At 43.0% G+C, this 23,427-nt stretch overlaps 1 protein-coding gene across 12 annotated transcripts in view; it reads left to right on the top strand.

Annotated features, from left to right (window-relative positions):
• BRSK2 (BR serine/threonine kinase 2) overlaps positions 1-23,427 on the top strand; it is a 303,411-nt gene that overhangs the window by 161,269 nt on the left and 118,715 nt on the right. The gene's annotated exons all lie outside the window — the stretch shown is intronic.

Genomic DNA, 23,427 nt, shown 5'->3' with positions numbered 1-23,427 from the left:
CTTTACAGCTATAACCCCCTCTGGTTGTTCTGTATCCTCAGACCTTTAACTGTGAGATACTACTCATATATATGCTGTAGAAACTTTTGTCTTTTTTACAAAAGCTTTTTTAAACTTAAAGAAAGCTAGGGGTTGTGTGCATCATTAACCTGAAGTAAAATGCCACAATCCTGTTATCATTGTCTAATAATCTGATACCTGCTCTCTGACCTTCAGTAGGGAAGAATTTAACACAGCCTGATTTAAATAAAGTGCTTCAAAAAGCCAGTCAGAATCACCAGGTCTTTTATTTACATATGCAGATATGGTTTTTCAAAGTTACAATGTCTCAGTGAGGGTATACCAACACTTCAGGCATTATTTTTATGGTCAGGAGTACTAATGCCTAGACCTGCAGCACACAATGTAATGGGAGATTTGGGACAGCCAAGCAGAGGTAAAGAATTCAGGGCATGACAAAAAGGTTGTCTTGATAGATTTAATACATATATTTATGTTTAGATAACCTAAGCTTACAGCCTATACTTAATCCTTATAGAAATTAAGAATGTGTTTCAGGATTTTATAGGCCAGGCATGTTCCTGAGAATATTTTTCAATGAATTAGTTTTCATTATGAGATTCAGGAAGCTAATGATGTAGTAGTTGAGGATTGCTCCTGGATGCATCAGAATGTATTGGTGGGAATTTTTTAATGGATTTAGTAGACAATAGATGACAGGTATTTATCACCTGGTGAACAAGTACCGTATGACGTAATTCTGCTACTCATCATGGAAATAACTTTCATTAATTTTCAGTCAAAATTAATGAAATTTTCTGTGGCTCAAAATGCATATAAAACGTGCTAGTCTAATCTCAGAGTTATCATAAGAGGATTCTACTCCTGTTGGATTCAGCAGAACTGCAGCTAATTTCTGCAGGAGTCCTTTTTATGCTGTGTCATCCCTGAGATAAAGCTCAGAGGCTCCCTGATCCTCTCACTGTGATAAATAATTTTTACTCACCCACGGGCATTTTCACTCCACCCATTTGATGCATTTTCCAAGCCATAACCTCCTTCTTCTCAAACAGATGATTTGATTTTAGTTCATTTTATTTTTAAGTGATTTCCTGGGAATGGTACAGATTTCCATGCATGCAGAATGATTGTTAAACTGAATCCTCATTACAGTAACATCAAGTGGCTGGTTTAAATTGCTGACCACCCATCTGAGTCATTATGCTAAATGTTCTTTGCTCCTGGGCACCTCCCTCTCTGTGCATGCCACAGTGATGTGAGAGGGAGCACAGAGGTTCCTGTGGGATCTTGACATCTCACCCAAAGCACCAAAGGGCATGGACTGCATGGCTTTGTAAATTAATCTATTCCCATAGACTTGAATTCACCCAATGCATCTGCGGGTGCAGTACAGTCACAAAAATACATAGATGAGAAAACTGGAGTAGAACTGGAATAAGTTGTAATCAGTTGCTTGTAAATGTGTATGCATAGTTTAGAAATTGCACCTTTGAAAAAGCTGTATGCACATAGCATGGACCGTAAATGGATTCCTAAAATATACTGCAGCATAGAACACGTGCAGTGTATTATATCTGATGGTACATATCAGGCTTCAGTTCCCATGGAAGATGTGTGACTGCTTCATGAAAAGCCAGCTTTGGAGGCAGCAAAAGTCACAATATTGTGTCAGAGGGCCTGTTGTCCTTCAGCCATTCACAGCTTCAAAACCTAAGGTGGCATGTTTTTCCCCATTTGTGTAGTAATTTGCCTTTCATTCCTCTTTGCTGTTGCACATGCCCTGGTAAGTCTGGCACTTGCTTTGGGATGTGTGTTGGCCATCTGCTACGAGGTAGGTGTAAATATGTGCATACAATGCTTTCAGTAGGGCTGCCTATTTTCGGGTTTGTTAAGTACAAAATCTGAAAGGACACTGCACAGGTACCGACCCGTCAGCTCCTCAACATGTGAGGCTGCAGTCTTAATGGATTCCCAGCACTTTCAGGGAATTACCTCCACAGAATGGGTTAGCTGAAAAGTATATTTAGCCTAAAAGCTAAGTAGGAAACCCAAGGGAAAACAGACCTTGTGGCAGCTGTTTTCCTCCCCTGGACTGCTCTGTTTTCACTTTGTACTGTAACTCTCTCTTGCCCTCAATTAACCAGTTCTTAATACCTGCCCAACTTTGCAAAATCAACCACTTAATCACAGACAAAGGCTGAACTTTTTTCTTCCTGGAACAGTTCAGCCTCTGAGCCTTTTGTTCTGTGTATCTTTCTCTTCACCTGCTTTTACATTTCCCCAGCTCTGCAGTCAAACTTGTTTAAAATTAAAATGTCTGCAAGCTTAGTGCATTAGCATGAGTGGAAAATGGGGCCAGTTTTCTGTTTTCATGTTAGGAGTCCTAGGCTGCAACATTATAAACGGTTACTTTAGAAAATCTGGAGCTGCTGGTGGGGGGAGACCATGCAGGTTTCAGCTTTGAAGTAGGCTGAGACTGCTTTTTGCCTTTCTTTGTTACAGTATTCATATATCCATAAGTAACAGGGAAAATTCTGCTCCCTGTCTCACCTGTGCTCTAGTTCTAGTTTGATAACATATCTGCAGCTCATTTCCATTATTTTCCTTTTCATTCACCTTCCACTACAAGTTGAAGAAATTATACATTTAACTGACAGACTGTTTCATCCATTTCTGCTAGCCTTACTCTTTTCTTTGGTGCAAATAACAGATCAGATTTTCCTAGTTCTTCATGTCACAACAGTGTCAGAAATACAGTGAGTGACTAACCGGAATACCAGAAGCATTTTTTCCTATTTGGGCTTCATGTGGCAATCCCATCTCAGCTAAGCCTTCCACTGTTGTGGAAAAATACCCTCTTGCAAGGTTTCATAACCATTCATTTTCCTGTAGTGAATTTTCTTTAATTTGTGGGTTTCCCTCCTCATTTACTAACCTGTGAGCAGTCCCTTCTTCCATTCTGTTGTATCCCAGGACTCTGTTTCAAGTGTAAAGCACCTTGGGAAGTCTCTGCTGGGGATGTTTTCTGTCAAAGCCTATTGACAGCTGAGTAACTGCAGGTTGCATAACTCGCAGTCTGGCCCGATGTGTCTTTTCATAGGAAAACAAGACAAAGCAGATGCCAGAAACAGGTTACTGTTTTATAATCTAGGGAGCTTCCTGCTGTCTACAGCCACACTTTATGCTACTGTAGGACAGTGCTCTCTGTTTCAGAGTCCTGAGCTTGAGCTGGAGAAGGAGAGATGTGCTGGGAGATATCAGCTCTTAACTTTGGGAGATCTCAAAGCAGTTACTTCTCAGATACCTTCTGCCTTTTTACCGGTTCTGGTTCTGAGAAGGGACTTTAGGAGTTTCTCCCAGAATTGTGTGGATACATGGGCAGTATCCACCGTATTGAGAACTCTTCTCCACATGTTCTTGTATTATTCTGGTAAAGCTCTTGCAGTATGGAGCCAGCAAGAGTAGCTTGGTGGAAGCAAACTATAACCAGTGCTGCCTTCTCCTCCTTTTCTGAATTGATGTGGGGTTGTAACCATGCTTTCCTATCACTCGGTTGTTTTGGGGTCTTGAAAGCTGGACTGAACATAGTTTGCCAAATCAGAAGAGTAGGCTTGGTGCTGATGTGTAGCGATTCATCAAAGCAGAGCAATGATCAGCTTTCCCATTTCAACTCTCCTGTTGCGTATGAATTTTAGAGACAGGGCTCAATAAAGCTCTTATTTATGTACAATGTTTATAGTTTGATGTTTGATTTAGGGATCTCCCAGTCATCTCATCTGCAATACAAGGCTCTCCTTTGCAGAGTTTATCACTATAGTCAGAAGGCAGCTTCTCTCCAAAAAAAAGCTTGCCTGTGACCTTGAATGTTCTTGCGGTTGTTAGATGCTTGTGCAGGTTTCCTGAGGAGCTGGGAGAACCAATTTTGCAGTATGATTCTGCTTCTAAATGTGTCTGTAAAAACCAATGGTATTTTAGGTTTTCCTGTTTGTTTGTTGTCAGGGTTTTTTCTCCATGCTTTGTAGATCAAATATTGCAATCAAAGCTTGCAAGTAAAAAAAAAGGATTTTCCATTTGCTTGATTCAGAAACTTACTTACTTGGTAGAGGTACCTAGAGGTAAAGCTTTTACACTTGAAGGTTGGTTGTTTAGAAACCAAAGCAGGTATTACTCCTGTCATGGCTGTGCTTACTCTGCAAGGATGATAGGAATGTTTAAACCTTGTTTGTGTAATTTGGCTACCCAGAATTGTCTAGAATGCTCAACAGGGAGCAAGAGAAGGTTCATTTAAAGCTGTGCCAGCCGCACTGTGAAAATGCTTACGCAATACCAGCTCAGCACTGCTGTTGGGAAGAGAGTCTTGCTTGTTCCTCTCACCCTGCGTCAGGCAAGCTGAACCAGTGAAAATAGTGTTTACATGCTGTCACTGCATTGACGGTGGGGACTACTGTGGCTGTGGCTTTTTTTAGTTCCGTGTTGTCATGCCGCTGTCTGAATATAGTCATGTTGGCAGTCCCCTGAAGTGCAGCCACTTTTTTGGCTGTATGGATGCTTTTAAGCTAACCTATTATGGAAAGGCATTACCTACCCCCTCGGAGCAGGAGACAGATCTTTCCTGATTTTTCTCAGACTACCAGAATCATTTAATTTGAGAAAAGGATAATCAAAATAAGACACTGCATGATAATCAGAAAATGTGGTCCTGCAATGCAGCATTATGAAAGAAAGAAAGAAAAAAAAAGGCAAGAGAGAAAGAGGAAACAGAGCAGTTTATCTCCCTGCACCATACTGGGGAATTCAGAGCAAGAGAACTGTGTATTTGGGTCAAGTGAGTCCTAAAGGAGAATTCTCATGCAGTATTTTCAACCAATTTTCATTTAGGGTTGTTGAAGATGCCAAACCTTAAAGGGGCAAATATTAATAAGAAGTAATCCTATAGTTGTGAACTGCCTGTTCTGTTACTGCTGCTATAAAGCAACAAAGCAGCTAGGATATGTCTGTGTGATGCAATACAGGGTCATGCAGAGACACCTGAGTTAGCTCTACATGTGCCCATGTGGGGACAGAAACATGAGAGTCATATCAGGGCAGCACTCAGCTTGGGCTCATTAGACAGCTTGTTTGGAGCTAGCTGAGACATCTCTGCCCAGCATGGAAATTTCTTAGTTCTCCTCTGAATGAGCTTAGGCTTTATGTAGGCCTGCCACAGCTCACTAAAATTCTGAGGAAGTCTTGCCACTGACCTCGGTGGATTTCGGAACAGACTCGGACATAATTTCAGAAAGGTGTTCCTCGGCAGGGTTATGCGTGTGTCTGGCATGCTGGGCACCTCTTCTGCACAGGGTTCTGCTGGGTCAGGAGAAGAACTCACAGGGGACACTGGGAATGGTCAATACAGAAAAGCATCACACTGTAAAACATAACTCTAGTGAGAAAGTGTTTAGCATGAAGTAATCTTCTGGGAGATTCTGTATGAAATAACTGTAGTCAGTTGGAGCTTTTGATGTAGTTCTACCTCTTCCTGAGGGTCTCCCATGGTTGCTATTGCAGATGTGTTTAATCACCTGGGCTTAAAACAGGCTCTGTCATGTCCTTTGCCTGGTGATTTACTCCCCATCTTTGTTTTCACAGTGTCTGAGGGCAACACTGTGCTTTGTCTGCTTTGCCAAGTATCCGAACATGAAGCAGCTGTGAACTGGTGCTGGACACTGTGGCAGTGGAGTTAGGAGTAATGCATGTGTGTGAACTGCTTGCGATTAATATCAAGTGTGTCTTTTTTTAGTTGTCATCTTCAAAGTTCCCCCAAACATTTCATCTTCTTCATTAATTTTAATTTTTTTCAGTCTTCCTGTTAAAAATGAATACTTAATGAGTGCTTCTGCTATTTAAAATGCCTCAAATTCCCTCCGTAACGATGCCTCTCCATCAAACTGAAAACACATTCTTTGTAAACAAAAAACAAGACCTTGTGGCATGCAATTTGCATACCTTCTGTGGCATCTTTTAATTTATAGTATTGAAATTTATTTTTAATTTCTTTCTGTTTCATTCTGGCTATGCTGCATGAACACATAATTTTGATGGTTAGTTGTCATTTATTTTTTTTACTTGGCCTCTGTTAAAAAACTGTTCCTATAAAAGCAGCATTTGTAGTCTCTGTTTCAGAAGTTTAAATAAAGTTTGGCTTCTTACCAGCAAATGATTCTTCTCTAGCACCTGTGTTTTGCTATCATGTTGAGCTATGAAAATATATTTCAATAACTGCTTTTGGTATATTTAAAATCTGTTCCTGTGCAAAGTTTTAATCCCATTGACATGGGCAGGAATAAATTAATTAGCCACTAAGTTCAGGCCCAACTGATACCAGAACAAGTTTTGTAGTACTCGGCTTTTTATATGAGTATGTATGTACAAAAGAAAATTAGTCCCTTTGTAGTAAATTTACTCTGTCTTTGGATTAGCCATGATAGCCAGGAGCTGTGGCATGGAAGCAGAAGGCAAAGCTTGGGAAGAAATCCAGCAGTGTATGGATACCTTTCAATGCAAGTGAACTTTATGGTGAGTGCAAAGATGCACTCACTATATGTGAGTATATGTTATGTGGCAGAGGCCCATATGGTGGTGACCAGCTCTGTGCAACAGTGTTGAGAGCAAAAAGAAATAAATTTTAAAGGCAGGAACACCTTCTACAGATCCCTGCACTCCCTCTTTCCTATCTTGGTGCCATCTCAGGTGGTAGTGTACCTTTCTCCTCTGAGTTCAGCCTCAGAAGCTGACCCCTCTACAGAAGTTGCTGAGTGTTATGTTTCAGTTACACAGCCTAAAAAATACCTTCTTCAACGAGGTCTCAGATTGGGGGCTCAAAAACAGCAATAATTTGTAAAAATGCTCTGCTCCAACACTGAATCACAGTGTTGCCTCCTTAAATGGGTCATTTGTCCTCAAATCTTCAAGGGCAGCTAATCTTGCGAGACACCAACATATTGCATAGCAAATTGGTTTTAAATAGGTGGCATTAAAAATTACCTGTCAGTTGAATGAGCGTGCTCCAAGCTTCTGAGTTGATTTCTTCACAGCCTTTGCCTCACAGCTTGCATACTGTCCACACAAATTTTACCTGTCTTAATTTCAAGGAGCCTTAGGAACTAAAACCTGTTAATCTGAAAATCGCTGCTTTGAGCTCTTCAGCTAGATGCTTGGCAGGGGGAGGAGCTAATTTTCAAATAGTTTTGTTTCTATTGTAGCCTTGTCTTTTACTCCATTTTATTATTGTTTTTTCTCAACTTTATAACCAGCTGCTTCTTGACACCAAGGATGTAAACCAAGACCATTAGGGGAGAGAGGAACTGTCAGTGTTATAGAAGAAGGGATATTGTTTGTACATCAACAAAATGTGATAGAAATTGAGAGGCTTCCTAATGGAAGCCAAACAATTATTCATGCAGCAGAGGAGGATGTAATTTCAAATCTGAAGCACTTTAGGGGCCTCCATCTACCTTTTGCTCTGTGCTGGCTGGCGTCTCATTTCCAGGAGTTATTCTGCCTCTATCAGCACAACTGTAATCTGCACCCACTGCTGTGCTGACCTGTAAATCACTGCAGCCAGTTACGTGCTCCAAGTTATTGTGCACAGTCTGAATGCACTACCAAAGTCCCTTCCTGCCAGCACTCAGCTTCCAGGAAAGGCATTTCTGTTTTCCCTTGCTAAGACTTTCATTTATGGTTTCCATCTTAATTTCAGACATCTGCAGTCTGCTCTAGAGAGCTCTGTACAACCCAATTTCCTCCTTGCTTGGCAATCAGTGAGGTACAAACAGTATACTGCTTTTGTTATAATAAACCCTCTGCAGTATTTAGTGTAGATAGACCCATGTCTTTAAGTTGTGCTGGTGGTAGAAGAACTGTGAAATGGGAAATGCCTTTTTAGTCTCTTTTGTCTTTCTTGCTGACCTAAATGCAAAGTTCCCTGGAGCATATTCCTCAGCAAATGTGATTGTTATATTAATTTCAAAGGATTTTAGGTCTGGTTTCTGCTTCCAGGTTCACCATCAGGATGCTAGTTTGTGGACTTACTGAAGTTTCCATGAATCTATTTGTCAGCACTACAGTGATGCATTGGGACTCAGCAGTTTTTCAGAAACATGTTTTTAGCAAAACCATTCATATTACTTGCTGGTTTATATTCACTGTTTCTAGTTTGTGTCCCTTGTTATCTTGGTTATATGGGTTACCCCCTCCTTAGCTGACTAGGTTTTTTAAGCAGGAGAGAGAGAAGAGGTAAATAAGGAACAGTGTTTGTCCCTCTTTTCACAAAAATAGTGGATGTGCACAAAAATAATGCAATCCCTCAGACAATGAGAAAATATCTTGCCTGGTGGTCCTAAGAAAGACCAGATAGGAAGGGACACAGACTTAGTGAAGAAAGTGATCAGTAGGTTTTGCACAGGCACTGTCTTGCTTCTTTTTAATTGTTTCTCTTATTTTAAATTGCTAGCAGCCAACACTGAGTGAAATAATAACCAAACGTGCAGAAATAGCCTTGTAGTGTGAAGGACTGGCAATTAGAAGGAAGGGCTGGAAACTCTCCCTCACAGCTCATGGACTGTGCAGCTTGGAAGGAATGAAGATCTCTTGCTTTTGGGTGGCATTTGGCTTTGGCATACTGTTTCTCAGCTCTTCTCTTTTTCTCATGGATCCATAATGTGCTAAATCAGTTTTTGGTTTTTAGGGATATTCTGCCCAAGACAGAGAGGCTGAGTGTGGGAGAAAAGAAACATTCTCCAGATTTTTTACCAATAATCCAGATTACTAAACAGGAATCAAAGCCTGCTCTTCATTGTCCCACCAAGTGGGACTGGGGGCTCTGGTTTCCTGCAGTGGTTTAGGATGTTAACATCCTCTTACTGTTCATTACTGTTCCCATCTCAGAGCTGGCAGAAGAGAAGATCCATAAGGTACATTAGCTTTTAAATTAGCACTTTAAATTGATATGGACAGTGAATGGGAGAGGCTGAGGTGCAGGCACAGGGTTCACTTGTATTGGTTCTGCTGAAGGACTAAAGAAGGAATAAAGAGGGTATGTGGATGCAAGGACATCTTACAGACACGGGGAGGTGAGAGGGAGTTGTTAGTAGCCTAACTTTGTTATGGGCCTCAATAGTGGCTGGTTTGGGGAAGTTTTGTGGGGGTTTCTTTGTCCTTTCTGAAGGTCAAAAAAGAAACCTGTCCAGAGTCTTGTCTCTGAGGTCTTTATTTTAATCACTGTTGTTCACAATGGCAATCAAGAACAGTATTTCTCTTGTATCTTGTTTATAATTTTGAGAGGTTGCCTATAGGACTTGTGTAGATAAGGAAACTGTCTGGAATAGTTGGTCAACAGAAGCTTCTTACAGTGTCTTAGATCTTCACAATTTCATTCTGGAACAAGATTTTTTTTTTTTTTTTTTTTTTTTTTTTTTTTTTTTTTTTTTTTTTTTTTTTTTTTTTTTTTTTTGTCCTAGAATGTAATACTGTTTCAATTTTCTGCTGAACAGGGAAAGCTTTTAGTACACTTCCTGTGCAGAGCAATTTGAGAATGCTTCTTTTTTCTAAAATTTGCTTTTTTTTGTGTAAAGAGGGAGCTAGACACGTAGATGTGAGGAGAATGTGCTTTATCCTGTAAATTCTAGAGAAGAAAGAAAACTGCTTTATAAAATTAAATCCAGCCTCAACAAGAAATCATAGGCAAATTCAAAGGTACAGACGTGTAAACTCTACCAATTGCAAGTGAGTGGCCTTTTATAGTAAGTTTGAGAGCCTGATCTTGTCACGTTCCCAGTTCATAATAAATGCAACCCTGTGATTGCAGCTACATCATGTGCCTGGGAGCACAGAAGGCACACTAGGAGGTGCTGATCAGGTGAGGGTAAGTGTTAGGACTGCAGTTGCATTTACAACTCCTAGTAAATCTACTCCTGGTTTTGGGCCACAAGTTTATTTATCCTAAGGAGAGAACAGGCAGTTAATGTGTTGTAGGGCTGGGGAATAAGGTGGGAGGGAGTGCTTCTTTGAGCAGAGTAAGTTTGGCTTTAGTTTGTGTGCCACCCTTCCTTCTATTTAGTTGACAAATTTTGTTCCATGTATTTTAAATAAATGGGAGACTGTATTTAGTTGAACTTCTCCCAAAAGGCACAAGTTTCTGAGTACAATCTGTGAAGTTTTCTCTTTCAATATCTCTGTTGCTAATATCACCCATAACTGCAGCATGATGCAGTTTCCACCTCCCTCTCTTTTCTGTGGGAGCTATTTTTCATGTGAACTGAGGTAACCCATTGTAGAGTCTGCAACACAGTCTAAACCTGTTTTCACTTTGAGGCATTCTGGTTTTGGGGGGCTGTGGAAGGCACATCTTTAGCAAGCTTCATGCATCTGCCTGTCCAAGGCTCTGACGCACGCTTAAGTGTCATTCTTACTAAAGCTGATCAGTTCCAGGCTCTGTCTGTCACCAAGGGCAGCTATTTGTTTCCTAAATGAGAATTCCCACACCTGCGTCAGCTCCATCCCCACCAACACTGCCTCTTGCTCTCTTCCTTCCCTTCCAGCACCTCTTCTAGCTGGAAGCCAAAGACAGAGATTCCTCTGGCCTGTAGGTGTTGTGTGCCACAGGACAGCTCGTGGTCCAGCGGCTGAAGGAAATGTCTGCAGGCCTGGCAGCACCCGGGTGCAGTGATGGCTGAGCAGCTGACTGCGTGGCCTTGGGCCAGTCACTTGACCTCAGCATGCCTCAGTTAACCCAGCTGGAAAATTGGTAAAAAGCAGAAACCTTAATGCTGTCTCTGAGCTGAGTTCTCCTGGGGAAAGATACAAATGGGAGGAAGGTGGGTGTTTACTGCTTTAGGCTTATGAATTATGTGAAGTATTTGGATGACTGGAAGTGCCAACTGGTGTAACTAGCTAGTGCCCAGGTGCACATAAAGAGTGATGATAGAAAATGATGGCCCTGCTCCCTCAGGAGAAGCACACTCAGATTTCGAGTCAGGCCAGGAACATGCCATGCTTGTGTGGGAGGGAGTGACCACCTGTGACTAGAGTTTGCTGAATAACTGCTGAACTCAAAATGCTTTTTTCCAGTGTATTCTTTAAAGATCTGGTATTCCCTATCTGGGGCATCCCAGATTTGGCTGAAACACTGGGAGACTAGGAGGTGAATAAGAAATATAATGGACAGAATTCAGTAGAAAATTCTTTGTGATTTACCTGTAACTGTGAAGTAAAAACAGGAAGAAAGGAAAGAAGGGGAAGGGATTAAATACTACAATTGTAGATGTAGTAAAAGCAAATATCAGGCAGAAAAGCAAATGAAAAGGAAGTTTCAGACCCAGTGGCTGCTATTTCCTTTGAAATATTCTGGCAGATTTGGTTAGCTTGTGATTTAGCAAAAGCTACGGACACTGTAGTCTGGACATGCACAAATTGGCTTCAAAGAGCTTCTCCTATGGCCTTGAATCAGGCTCTGGGTCAGGAACCTCTCTCTAAGTTCAGTCTGTAGCTCGACACTGTCCTTTACCAGCCTACCACGGTCCTTCCCACTCCTCTCATTGAAGTCCCAAATCTCCAAACAACTCGCACCATGCAAATTTTTCTACTAAACTAAGATTAGGGCTCTTTGCATCTTGAAAATAGCTTGGTAGATGTATCTTAACCTGTCAGGAAGAATAACAAGTAAGAAAAGATCTGTCATGTTTGAACAGTTCCTCTCTCCACCCACATTTTCCTCCACTTTCTTCGAGCCTCATGACTGACTCAAATGTGCCATTTGTTTGTACAGTAGGGAGGTGTGATACCTGGTCCCGAGAGAGAAAGTTGCACAGCATGAAATTCAGGCATAAACAAAATTATTTAAATGTCAGTAAAAATTCATTCCTCACCTCCCAGGTTCCCCAATGCAGCCTGAGTGGCATTTTTCCCAGTTACAATCCAGAGGGATTAATATTAAGAGCAAATGTGAATGTGCTCTAAAGTAACATTAATCATTGGCCAAGGTCAGCAGGACAGAGCCTGCAGTAGTGGAATATGTTTAGTATGTGTCTTCCTTGTTATCTTTTTTTTGCCTGCCCAGTTTGGTTCACCTGCATGTGTTCACTAGCTTGTGCCACCCCCACTGTCCTTCCCTCCTCATGACATTGCTGAATTTGGAGACAGGCACTTTGTCTTGGTGGCTGGCTGCCAGTTCATCTAACCCAGGGCTGATGCATTTGACTTCAGGCTGTGCTGACACTTGCCCCTGAGCTGTGCACCTGTCTGAGGTGTTCTGCCCGTCCTACTTGGACTCACACTCACTCCTTTGCCAAGGCTTCTTGCAGGTTGTCTGCTATGGATAAAGCAAGAGCTGGCCAATGGTAGGAAGAGATTGCACAGAGGGAAAAGAAGGAAGAAGAGCAAGGAATGGTTATAAATTACTAACAGTCACCACTGTGTGCCATCTGCAGAAATCCCCATGATAATAAAGACACTGGGGATATTGCTTGTAAGCAGTGCTGTTAACACCTTCTGCAAAGGAAAAGCTTTGTGAACACCCACTGATCCCAGAGAAGGCACCCACTGGAAGCCAAGTTTGCAGCAGGCATTAATAATCCCATAGAACAATATGTGCCAGTTAGAAATAGCTGAGCTATTTATCTCCAGAGCTCTCCTTGGGCAGCTGCAGAGGGGTAGGCTTTCTGTATTTCTGACTGACATTTTACTAATCTAGTATCTTTTCTGCCTCAAACACATTAACAGAATTACATAGGGTAGAAACAGTCTTGGAAATTATTGTTTGTTATTTTGCATAGACTTGGCTGAAGCAAGAATGGGGTAGTGTACAGATAAAAATAGGAAGTCCTTACTCCAAGACTTAATCATCTCAATAGTCAGTGAAAGGACAGATCAAGTGAAGTGATGTACCTGGCATCACATGAAAGCTAGATCACAGAGGTGCAGAAAGGCACCAGGTCTTGCCCCTGGAGTAATACCTTTCCCCTGTACCACCCTGTGTGACTGCTGGTTTTCACTAAAGAATTTCACAGTCTTTGCAAGAAAACGTGAATGAATCTCCACCAGAAACCCATGAAGAATTTGTGAATGAAACTATATCACAGTCATGCAAATTAAGCATTACCATTTCCAGTTTGTAGGGGGCCATGAGTGCCTAACCCAAAGGTGAAGAGCAAGCAAAACCCCAAGGCTGGCACATCAGATCTTTTTTAGGTATTGCTTAAAGTATTATTAGGTGATGCCAGACATCATTCCCCTTTTTCATGTGAAAGAAATCAGTCAGCAATAGGTTGTCATTATTCACATTTAATGCATTCTTCCGTACATGGATAATTACCTTATCACAAGACAGTACATGGCCCAATGACTAGGAGACATAGGCATAGTGTGGCCAGTGAATGTCAAATAAAACTTCATCTATCCAGTAAAACCTTCCCTAGGATTGAAACTGATTTTGCTCTTGCTCAACTTCCCTCCTGATTCTGACCCAGAAACTCCAGACTCTTGTGGTTTGAAGCTGCACACAAGGGCTCAAAAGCTTTTGGGGCATTTTGACTGATGAAATGTCATACAGCCCTGAATCTGAGCTCGTCAGGTCAGCTTGGCCTCGGTGTCTGCCGTTAGTGGATGAAGGCAAACCACCAGCTGTCACTGAGGGAGATGCAGGGATGACTCCTGCTTGGGGACAAAAGGGATACATCCTCTCTCAAAGAGCATTCCTCATAAATAAATAAATGGTGGCCAAGCTTTCCCAAATAATGCAGCTAGCAGGTGGAAGAAAGCAGGGTTGGTGTCTCCATTTGCATCAGTGAATGTTTATCCAAATGGACTGACTTTCCAGGGAAAATGCATGCTATATAAAACACCTGACATCTGCTGAGTTCCAGGTGCCTGCCAAATTCTGCTGTGTCCCAGGTGTGCTTATTCCCTATGAAGTTTGCTGCTGCCAGCGCAGCGACAGCATGTCAGAAGGGAAGATGGTGATGATCAGTCCCCCCGATAGCCGTTTTGGCTGAGTCAAATTGTGTTGCCATGCACTCAATTCCCTGCTTATCACAGGATGCAGCTCTGTGCTCCTGGAACCAACTCTAATTGTGCTTGTGGCTGTCTCCTGGAGGATTTTAATAAGCTCTGAAGAGTATGTAGGAATTAGAACAGTGTCTCTTTAAGCAATTTGTAAACCCCTGGGAGCACTGTTGGTTTTTCTTGCAGAAGGCAGCAGAACCAACCTGCATAGTGGTTCATGAAGGTAGTAAAGGTTTGCTTGTTTAGCAGAGACTTAAATTTTGAATGGAACAGTGGCCATGTGACTTCTTCATATTCCTCCATTGTATGAAGAACAAATACACCATCCCCTGGTGAGGAGTCTAGTCAGAAAAGATCTGTCTGTACAGCAGAGATGTGCAGTTCCTCAAATACACTGCTGCTGTTCAGCCAGTGGTCACCCTTGATGCTGGCACCGAGGGCACCTCCTGCTGCAGCCCTCTGGGGGCTCAGCATGGAACTGACCTTTGTCAAATGGAGCACCCCATTAAGAACTGTTCTCATTTATCTCAATTAAAGAGCAAATTTTTGTATCATAAAGGACAGGTTTATTCCTAAAAGCAAACACAAGCAGCCGGTAGTAAAAATAATTCCTTATTGCTGAGCATCTGAAGTAATAAATATTTATCAGCTTAATTCACTGGTATAAATATGAGCTCATCTGCAGCTTTTCTCTACCAGGCCACTTCCTCCATCATGACATGACATTTACCTGTTACCTGTCCATCTTTTTAGTATTTTTGCAATCTGCCAGTGATTACAGATTCTTCTCCTTTTTTCCAATGGTTACTTCTCTAGAAAAGCATTAGTGAAGAGAGCTAGCACATTATCATTTAGCAATTTCTTATTAATGAATAGGAAAAGACTTCTTTGTCTTTACAGAGCAAAAAAGAAAGACAAACATATACAGTAATTTACTGTGTAGTTTCACTGAACAGAAAACACTGCTGCTTTTAGTGAGTGGAATTCTTGAACAGAGCTAATTCCTGGGAGGAAAAATAGATTGAAAATGGTACTGGAAGGTAGCCTTCATTTCTTTTCTCAAATACTCTGAAGTCTGAGTCCTTGTCATGGCTATCGTTGAACACAGGCCTATCATGAGAACATTGGTTTTAAGAAGTGAGAGATCTGCCAGAATGACTAGGAAGTAAATATGTGATTGTTTCAGTGGGGGGTAAAATGAACAAATAGCACATAGTGAAACTACAGAATAATGGGAAGCCTAAAGCGTGTGTAGGTTCAAGAGTTAGAGAGCTGTTTGGATAGGCATTCTAGGTCAAGTGATCCTCACTGACTGCCAGAAGGTGAGAGAGGCAGATGCACAAGGGAAGACTCACTCCTTAGTCACTCTGTTTGTTAGTGTGTTTCCATAAGCAATAGCTACCAGCATCTGTTGGGAAACCTCTGGACTAGCCAGACCCCTATTCTAAGCTCCGTTCCTAACTGCCTTCCCAGTCTCAGTAAGGCTGGAACTGTCTGGTTTGTACTTACAGGTATCAGAACAAAGGCATGATGTTAAGTGGGGTCTTAACAGAATATGAACAATGAAATGATAATTGATAAATGTAAAAAAAAAAAAAAATTCTTTTTTTACCGGCACAAAGAATTTAATTATAAGACCAAACTCATCTGAGTGAATAAATCCTACTTTTTGTATAACATTTGCAAATATGGGGCCAACTTCACACATCCAGGCTGCACATGGCTTTTTTTTGGCCATAACTTGAGTCCTGTTGTGCCTGTTTAGAAGTCTCAGAGGGATGGCCTGGGATATCCCAGTAAACCAAGTAGCTCCAGCTGTGAGGGTGGAAAAAGAGCCATGCATCAAGGAAGATTAATTTCTCTGTTTTTCCCTGGCTTGGTAGAACAATACAGGCCCTTACCTGGAGCGGACCAAATATTGGGTGCACATGCTCTTCACCATTAGGAAAACACCCCTTGGAGCATTTAAAGAACTCTTTTGTTTTATAAAATGTGTTTGGCGTTTAGTTGAATGGAAAATGAATTAATTACAGATTAGCTTCCATTTGTAGCTTTTTTTTTTAAGCTGTCAGTGTATGGGAGCTGGACTTGGTGTGTAGGCCCCATTCTCTGTGAGAGCACATTGGAAAAACTAAAGATGTGATTTCCCATATGTGTTGTCATTATGAGAGTTTGGGAATTGTACCATCTTGCTCCATCGCAGCTCTGCCTGGGCATTTTGGTTTTGCCTTGATTTCCCAACCCAGGATACCTACAGGCAACCACAGATTCAGCTGATGTCATCCTTCCCATCACCTCTAGTGATCTCCCTTTTCCCATTGCACTGTCTGAACACCTCATTATTGCTTGGAATGCTGTATCACTGGTCATGAGGCTGAACTCCCTGTGTGCCTAGACACAGACTCACACAGTTTATGCTGCTTCAGGCTGGGGCTGCACTGAGACCTGTACCTGCAGGAGGCAGAATGCAAACACATGAGAGTGGCAGGGTGCCAAAGCCCTTTCTCCTGCTTTCTATATCTTCCAGGTTTCTTCCTGTCATTTGCATTGGGAAACCCCAGAACAAACAACTTGGCAATCAGTTATAGAGAGAAGTATTTTGATTCCCACCCAATGATGATGTGCAGTGTTTGAAGAGCAGAGAAGGTGGCTCTGTGAAGGGAAAGGGAAGGCCCTTCACAGGGACTGGGGCACTCCTCAGTTCCCATCTGGCGGTGCTCAGCTGATGGATGCCCCAGTTGAACATGCACTCTCTGGCTCTCTCTCTGATAAACTGTTACATTATTAGCCCTGTTCAGGAGAGCGGGAGCATTTAGGATTGGGCAAAGATGCCTTTAGGATGAGTGTTTATTTGCACACAAAACAGGAGGCATACACAGACTGAAAAGTGAGGGAATGGGAACTGGGTCAGACAGAAGTTTCCAAAAAGCTCAGCTTATTTGGAGAGTAGAAGAAGCAGCCAGAATAATAAACTATAGGACAGTGAAATTGATTCCCTGTTCCCTCTTCATCATACCCTCCTCCGGGTAAACCTGTTTTGGTTGATAGTGAATATTTCATGCAGTGCTGAGCGTTTTCCGAACTGTGGTGTCCTAGTTTTTCCACCTCCAGCCCCAAAGGAATGTTTTTACATCATGGAGCTTTATTTTTGGGAAAGGGAGGAAGGAGCGGAGGCTGCAGGCTTGCAAAGAGATGACAACAAAGGGTGTTTCAGAGAACAGCTTGGCTCTGATGTGTCGGCTAAGAATCTCACCTCTGCTCCTTCACTCCCTCCAGAAAACTCTATGAAAAGGGTCACATCCCAGGGGACTGGAGTACAGTTCCAATCGGAATAAACAAACCCTAAAAATGGCACCTTGGGTGTTATCTCGACAGACTGCCATGGTAGTTCAGTGTTAGCTGACAACAACAAGCTGTTGTCACTGTCAGCACTGCAGGTCCGTAGAGCTACCAAGGAGAAGAGCTGTGTCTGTTCTGCCTCATGCAGCAGCACCCAGAGGGCTGCCTCACTGCTGCTATGCACTGACAGCCTCTTCAGGAAAGGGCAGGCACTGAGTCTCATCCCTCTTCACTACCCATTCACCTCCCCTCTAAACAGAAAAACCAGCTAAGAGTTTGCAGGTGTGGCACTGTGAGTCCAAGAGCCTCATAGGTTCTGATCCAGTGCCCTCTGAAAACACCACAGAAGAATAAACTGCTCCATTAATCTGCCAAACTGTTCAAAGTCTTTCATTAGACACTATCCTAGAAAACTCCAAAGGAGGCTGATATTCCAGATCCTCCTGTGCATTTGTGTTTCACAAGTATGTCTTCCTTTTAGGCTAGGCAGAACATCTATGAAGCCTGGAAAAGTCCCAGAGCCTCAATATGCTTGCTCATATTAGCCTCCTAAAAGCATACTCTACCTGACCAGCTGAATTAGTATCTCCTGTAACTAAGATAGCAGCACAGCAATTCAGAATCTGACTCACTTCTATGACAGACTGCCAAGCCCAGCACTTGCACGATTCCCTGGACAGCCTGGTTTCTCCTGCCTAGTCACACTTGCCCTCTATGCTCACTGCCCAGTATTAAGGGGGACACAGTGGCAGAGCTTGTTTCTCAGACCACTGAGCTGCAGCTCTGGATCCTCTGGTCCCCCAATGTTAGTTCCCAGTGTGGAGCGTTGCTGTGTGGCTTGTTAGTCTGCAGAGCAAGCTGTGTTCACACACCTTGAAGGACGTGAGGCAGGAGCAAAGCATGAAACTGCTTAGCTAATGCTTTAGATTTGCAAGGTTTTAGTGGGTGGGAAAAAGGCCGAGGAAGGTGATGGTACACCTTTCTCTCTTGGTCACTCTTGTCCCCTTACAGGAAAGGAAGGGAGAAGAGAGGAAAAATAGTTCTTTTGTGGTGTGGTGGAGGCAAGAGGAGAGCTGTGGAATATCCCCAAAGTGTGCTCTACCTCCACTGCATTACAAAACAGCAGTTCAGCGGGGGACACAGGAGCACTTAGGGAAACTGCAGCTGAAACTAAGTGAACCTTTTAGTCTACTTATCACAGCATTTTCAGTCTCTGCTTCAAGGAGAAACCATAATAAAAAAAAAATCTTGCAAAAGGATCTAGTATTCATCTAGAGAATTGGATGAAATAAAAAGTGACAAACAAAATCACTAGCTCCTGTTTTAGAAACTGTTAAAAATAAACCATCATTCACTGCTGCAGTGCTGCCAGCATACTTCCTGTCTTTACATTCCCTGCGCATGTTGTATAGTTTAACTGCTCTCTCTGTTGTCATGACAAAGATTCCGTGCTTTTAAGCATGAAGCTTGCTCTGTTATTTCTAGTCCACCTGTAATGCTGTCTGCCCTCCCTCCCTGCTTACGAGGCACTGTATTTTCCTGTGCCCAGAGGGTGTGCAATGGCTCTGCTTCCTCCTGACTTACGTGAGGACACCTGAATTACTTGCTGACTCCTGATGCCATGCATGGAGCCAGGGCAGTAGAAAAGAGCCCCAGCACTAACCACAATCAGGTGCTCAGCTGTGGCAGCATGCTTTGAACTTGTATTTTGCTCCATATGACATATTGCAGACTTTACCCCCCACTGCTTTGTTCTCTGCAGGCTCTAAGTTGAGTTAGTGGTGATATTTGAAATGTCATTTCTTTGTTTGTCAGAGGGTGTGTCTTAGCAGGTGTCCTGGCATACCAGACACCATAGCTGTGTTTAAAGGCAGAACAAGGGACCACCTCTGACCTGAAGCATTTATATCTAAACAGGCAATGCATGTAAAAAGGCAGGAAAATGTGGGTAAAATCCAATATCTGAGTGTCTGCCTTCTCTGGATACTGAACTACGACACAGATAGATTAAGCAGCCCATGCAGGGCAGAAGAAGCTATTAAGAAAATCAGAAAGTGAAGCTAGAGTCTGAATCACAAATCAGCACCTCAGTCTCACAGCCTCCCTTTTATATCCTGCCACAGCAAGCCAGTATGGATGATGGCATTTGCCAGAGTCTTAGCAGACCCAGTGAATCCAGACTAAGTTAGAAGACCCTTAGACAGCTTTATGGCTTCCTTTGGATATCACTTCAAATAATCATTCCAACTTTAACCCCACCCCATGAAACCTCCAGGGCTTAGGTGGTTATGATTTTGTTTGGAGGCATGCCAAAGGTGGGTTTGGATGTACACGTCATTCAAATTCAAGCTTGGAACTATGTATGTTTATGCAATAGAAAGTATTGCACTTTTTCTTCCATTTTAGTGTTCTCTCTGGTTTACATGTGTATTTATGACAAACAGTATAGATGTGTCCTGTATTTGGAGTTCTTTTCTTGAGGAATGTGTAGAAAATATTTGCTGTAATGAGACTGACTGTTCCTACCTTTAGTGGAATCCTGCAGCAGCCTTTTATCACTTCCAAAATTTAGGCATAGGCATAGACTTTTCAGAGGGGTTCAGCTTCCATTCGTAGACCAGATTTTCATTAGACCAATCCACTATAATGCCTGAAAAACTTGGAAATCTAATTTTTATATTGTCCCTCACTGGAAAGGGGATTCTTCTTAATATCTTAACTGTGGGTAGTTCAACAGCTGAAAATCTGTCCTCAGGGTACTTCAGTGCAGAGAACCCAACATTACTGGACCTTTAGAAACTGTGGGCATTACTTACTGCTGCCTCCTGCAGGAGAGCGGCCACAGGGGAAACATCCTTCCTCAGGGGCATTCCTGATGGGGGAGTTGTCAGCATCTGTTGAAGCTTGCACTGACAGCATGTGAATTCCCAGCAGGAAGCAAATACTAATTGTAAGAAGTATTACAGAAAGCTTTTTAGCGTTTCTCAATGGTGATTTTTAAAAAAAATTATAATGGTTGCATTTTGGGGAAAAAAAAAAAAAAAAAAAAAAAGAACCAAAAAAGCTCCTTTAAGAAGAGACTGAAAGCTCCTTAATTCTAATGTAAGGAAATCCCTGTGCTCCAGTTTGAAGAATATTTTTCTTGGGAATGAAAAGGGTGCTCCCAGGTATCAGGGGCCTGATGAGGGTAACCTTAGCACCAGGAGGTGGCTTTACAGTGACTGGCAGCAGTCCCTGGTGAGGAAGATATGCCAGTGAGGTGTTCAGTGCTGGAGCTTCCTAACACAGCCTGCTGCTCACATGTGTCCTGCAGGTCCTGGGGCTGCTGTCCATGTGATAGTGACAGTGCTCTGAAGTGATGGCTTGTTCCAGGGTCCCAAAAATAATTTGCTTGGAAAGGTTAAAGGAACAAAATGCAAAAAGGATGGCGATCATCCCTGAATAGACTACCTGGCACCTGGCCACTCCCAGAGCTGTTGAGGGCTGGGAGGGGGCAGGGAGGGGTGTCACTGAAGGGAAAGAAAGGTGGAAGTCACCATCAAAGAAATATTAAATCGTCTCTCACTGGGTTTAAGTGGAACTGTTGTACTGGCCAAGTCCTGTGTGAAGGTAGAAGTACCCCGAGGGCATCAAAGCTGCCCTGAGGGTCTGTGGAAAGCAGTTCTTTTTCTTAATTTTTTTCTGGATTCCTGCTATCTGTCCTGCAGGACAAAATAACCACATTGTAAGGCGTCATCTGTGACAATGAAGGGGTCGTTTGTTGTTTGTGCTCAGCCAGTGCTGCAGAGGGAATAGAAGCTCTGATATCGCTGCATCTACCTTGCACCAGCACATCAGATCTTGTGCAGCTCCCTCATTTTTCTGTTGGTAAGTTGAAAAATGGGATTGAGCCTTACATTTTGGAAATGCTTGGCAGCCCTGTTCTGGCTGGTGGCTGTTCTCTGGTTTGGAAAAGCTATTACTGTAAGAGGACTTTCCTTTCAGTATTGCATAGTGCATTTTGCCAAGCAGTTACATTTGTCAGTTGCTTGAAGGGCACAGCCAGCTTTCTCAAGTCTCTCTGCTGCATTAAAGGCAGTAAAGTCACCTGTCTCTAAGGGAAAGATAGAGGAGCCTCACAAATGCTCTGACTTTTGTTTCGATTACCATGATTTTACACTCCAGGGACTGAAGGGGAATAGCAGTTATGCTTCATCCAACAGCTGGTACTTACATGTGTCCCTACATACCTGGGTAGGAAACTGGCACAGAGTCTTTAGTCCAACTCTGCAGGAATTACAGTGGCCTTTTGTGTGGGAGGTTTCTTGCAGGCATACGTTTCCATGCTCTGACTCTGCTGGAACATCAGTATAACCGAGAGCCAGCCACAGCCACTGTGTTTCTCTTTGAAAGCATTTGGGGAAGGGAGAACAGACCTGTGTGGCAAGGAGGAGACAACATCCTCAGTCTTTAGGTGTCTGCAGCTGTGGCAGAGGCAATCACGTCTGTCATGATCCGCTTGTTGCGGGGTGTCATGATGGTTCTTTTCACCGATCCCAAAAGTGCAAAAAAGCAAACAGCAGGGGACTATCAGTTAATCACAACAAATGCACCGTTATTAATGGCCAAAACAGTAAATGCGATAGTGAGGATCAGAAAGGAGATAAAAGGAGAGAGAGAGAAGAGGGGGATGGGAATAGCTACCAACACAGGCGAGATCCTCAGTGGTCCGGACGATGGGGATTCGTCTTGTCGTGTCGGGGAAGTCTTCAAAGTTCTGGTCAACTCAGGGGTCCAGTTATAGTCCACAGAGGAAAAAAGGGGGAACATGCAGGACAATGAGAGTCTATTGTGATTGCTGTGGGGGAACAGGTGAGTCCACTGAAACCACCAAAGCAGGACAAACACAATGAAGAATAAGTCCATTGGAATTACGGAAGAAGAACAGGTCATGTCATTAGTGGTTTCCCCACTCCCTGTGGTAGGGGTCTCAGTCTCAGTTCTTGGAAGGAGGATTCTCAATCTCCATCTGTCACGGTGGCAGATGAGAGGTCTTCAGTGAGAGACCACTAGGGTCACCCCAAAAGTTCATTCGGCCTAAAGGAGGAGAGTGGGGAAATATGCAGTAGGCCATTCCTTGATGGGTCCATGCCAGGTCTTTGCCAAGTCCTTGCCAACTCCTTGCCAAGTTCTTGGCAGGCCTTGTTCGGAACAGCTAACATGACAGTACAGCAGTTGCACCTGCATTGCCGCTCTCTCCAAGCCGGAACTGCAGTGGGGGAAGGGGTTTCTCCTCGTGGCAATGAGAAGGCAAAAGGAGAATGAGGGGGGGACTTTGGATGGCCTTTTACACACATCCCAGATGATTAATGAGCAGGCAGGCTGGATGTGAGGAGCAGAGCTCAGGGCCCATTGCAGAGCTGGCTGTGGGGATCCCCCAGGGAGAGGTGGGCTGCTCTGGTACGGCAGAGAGAGGACTGGGGTTGGCTCACAGAGCTGACTGCATGGAAGGCAGCTGCTCCTCGTGGTGCTGATGTTTTAATTGTTGGTGGCTTCGACAAGGACTTATCTCACACCCCCATACTGTTTAGGTGAACAAAGGACTCAAGAAACATAGCTTGACCGCTTGGCATTAGGTGGGTCTGGAGCTGGGGAAAGCAGCTCTATTTAAAGAGGTGTCATAAGGGGAAAGGAAAAAGGAAAGCAGGAAATTCTCCAACCTCAGTTAAAAATAAAATGCAATTCCTATTTTAACCGCTTGCTAGATTTGTTTTGCTGGTTCAGGATCACTCCTGTAAAATGCAGGTGGCATTTCAACCAAAAGGAAGGGCACCCTGGTTTTCTGTAACAGAGCAGCAGTACATGCCCTCCTAAGCTGCACAAGGAACTGCTTGGCAGTGCTTGAGGTGTAAAGTGATTGTTCAACTATGTAGTTTGTGCATGTGCTGGGGAAAGAGAAGTTCACACAGGATTTGGAGACTGTCAGAAGGCCAAGAAAAGCAGCACATGGCAGGAGCAAGAGAACCAAATTGCTTACAATAAAAGCCATTC

This window comes from Vidua macroura, chromosome 6 (assembly GCF_024509145.1).
Source record: "Vidua macroura isolate BioBank_ID:100142 chromosome 6, ASM2450914v1, whole genome shotgun sequence".
Taxonomy (NCBI): Eukaryota; Metazoa; Chordata; class Aves; order Passeriformes; family Viduidae; genus Vidua; species Vidua macroura.
Note: the sequence above shows the minus strand (reverse complement) of the source record. Positions and strands in the feature narration are given on the sequence as shown.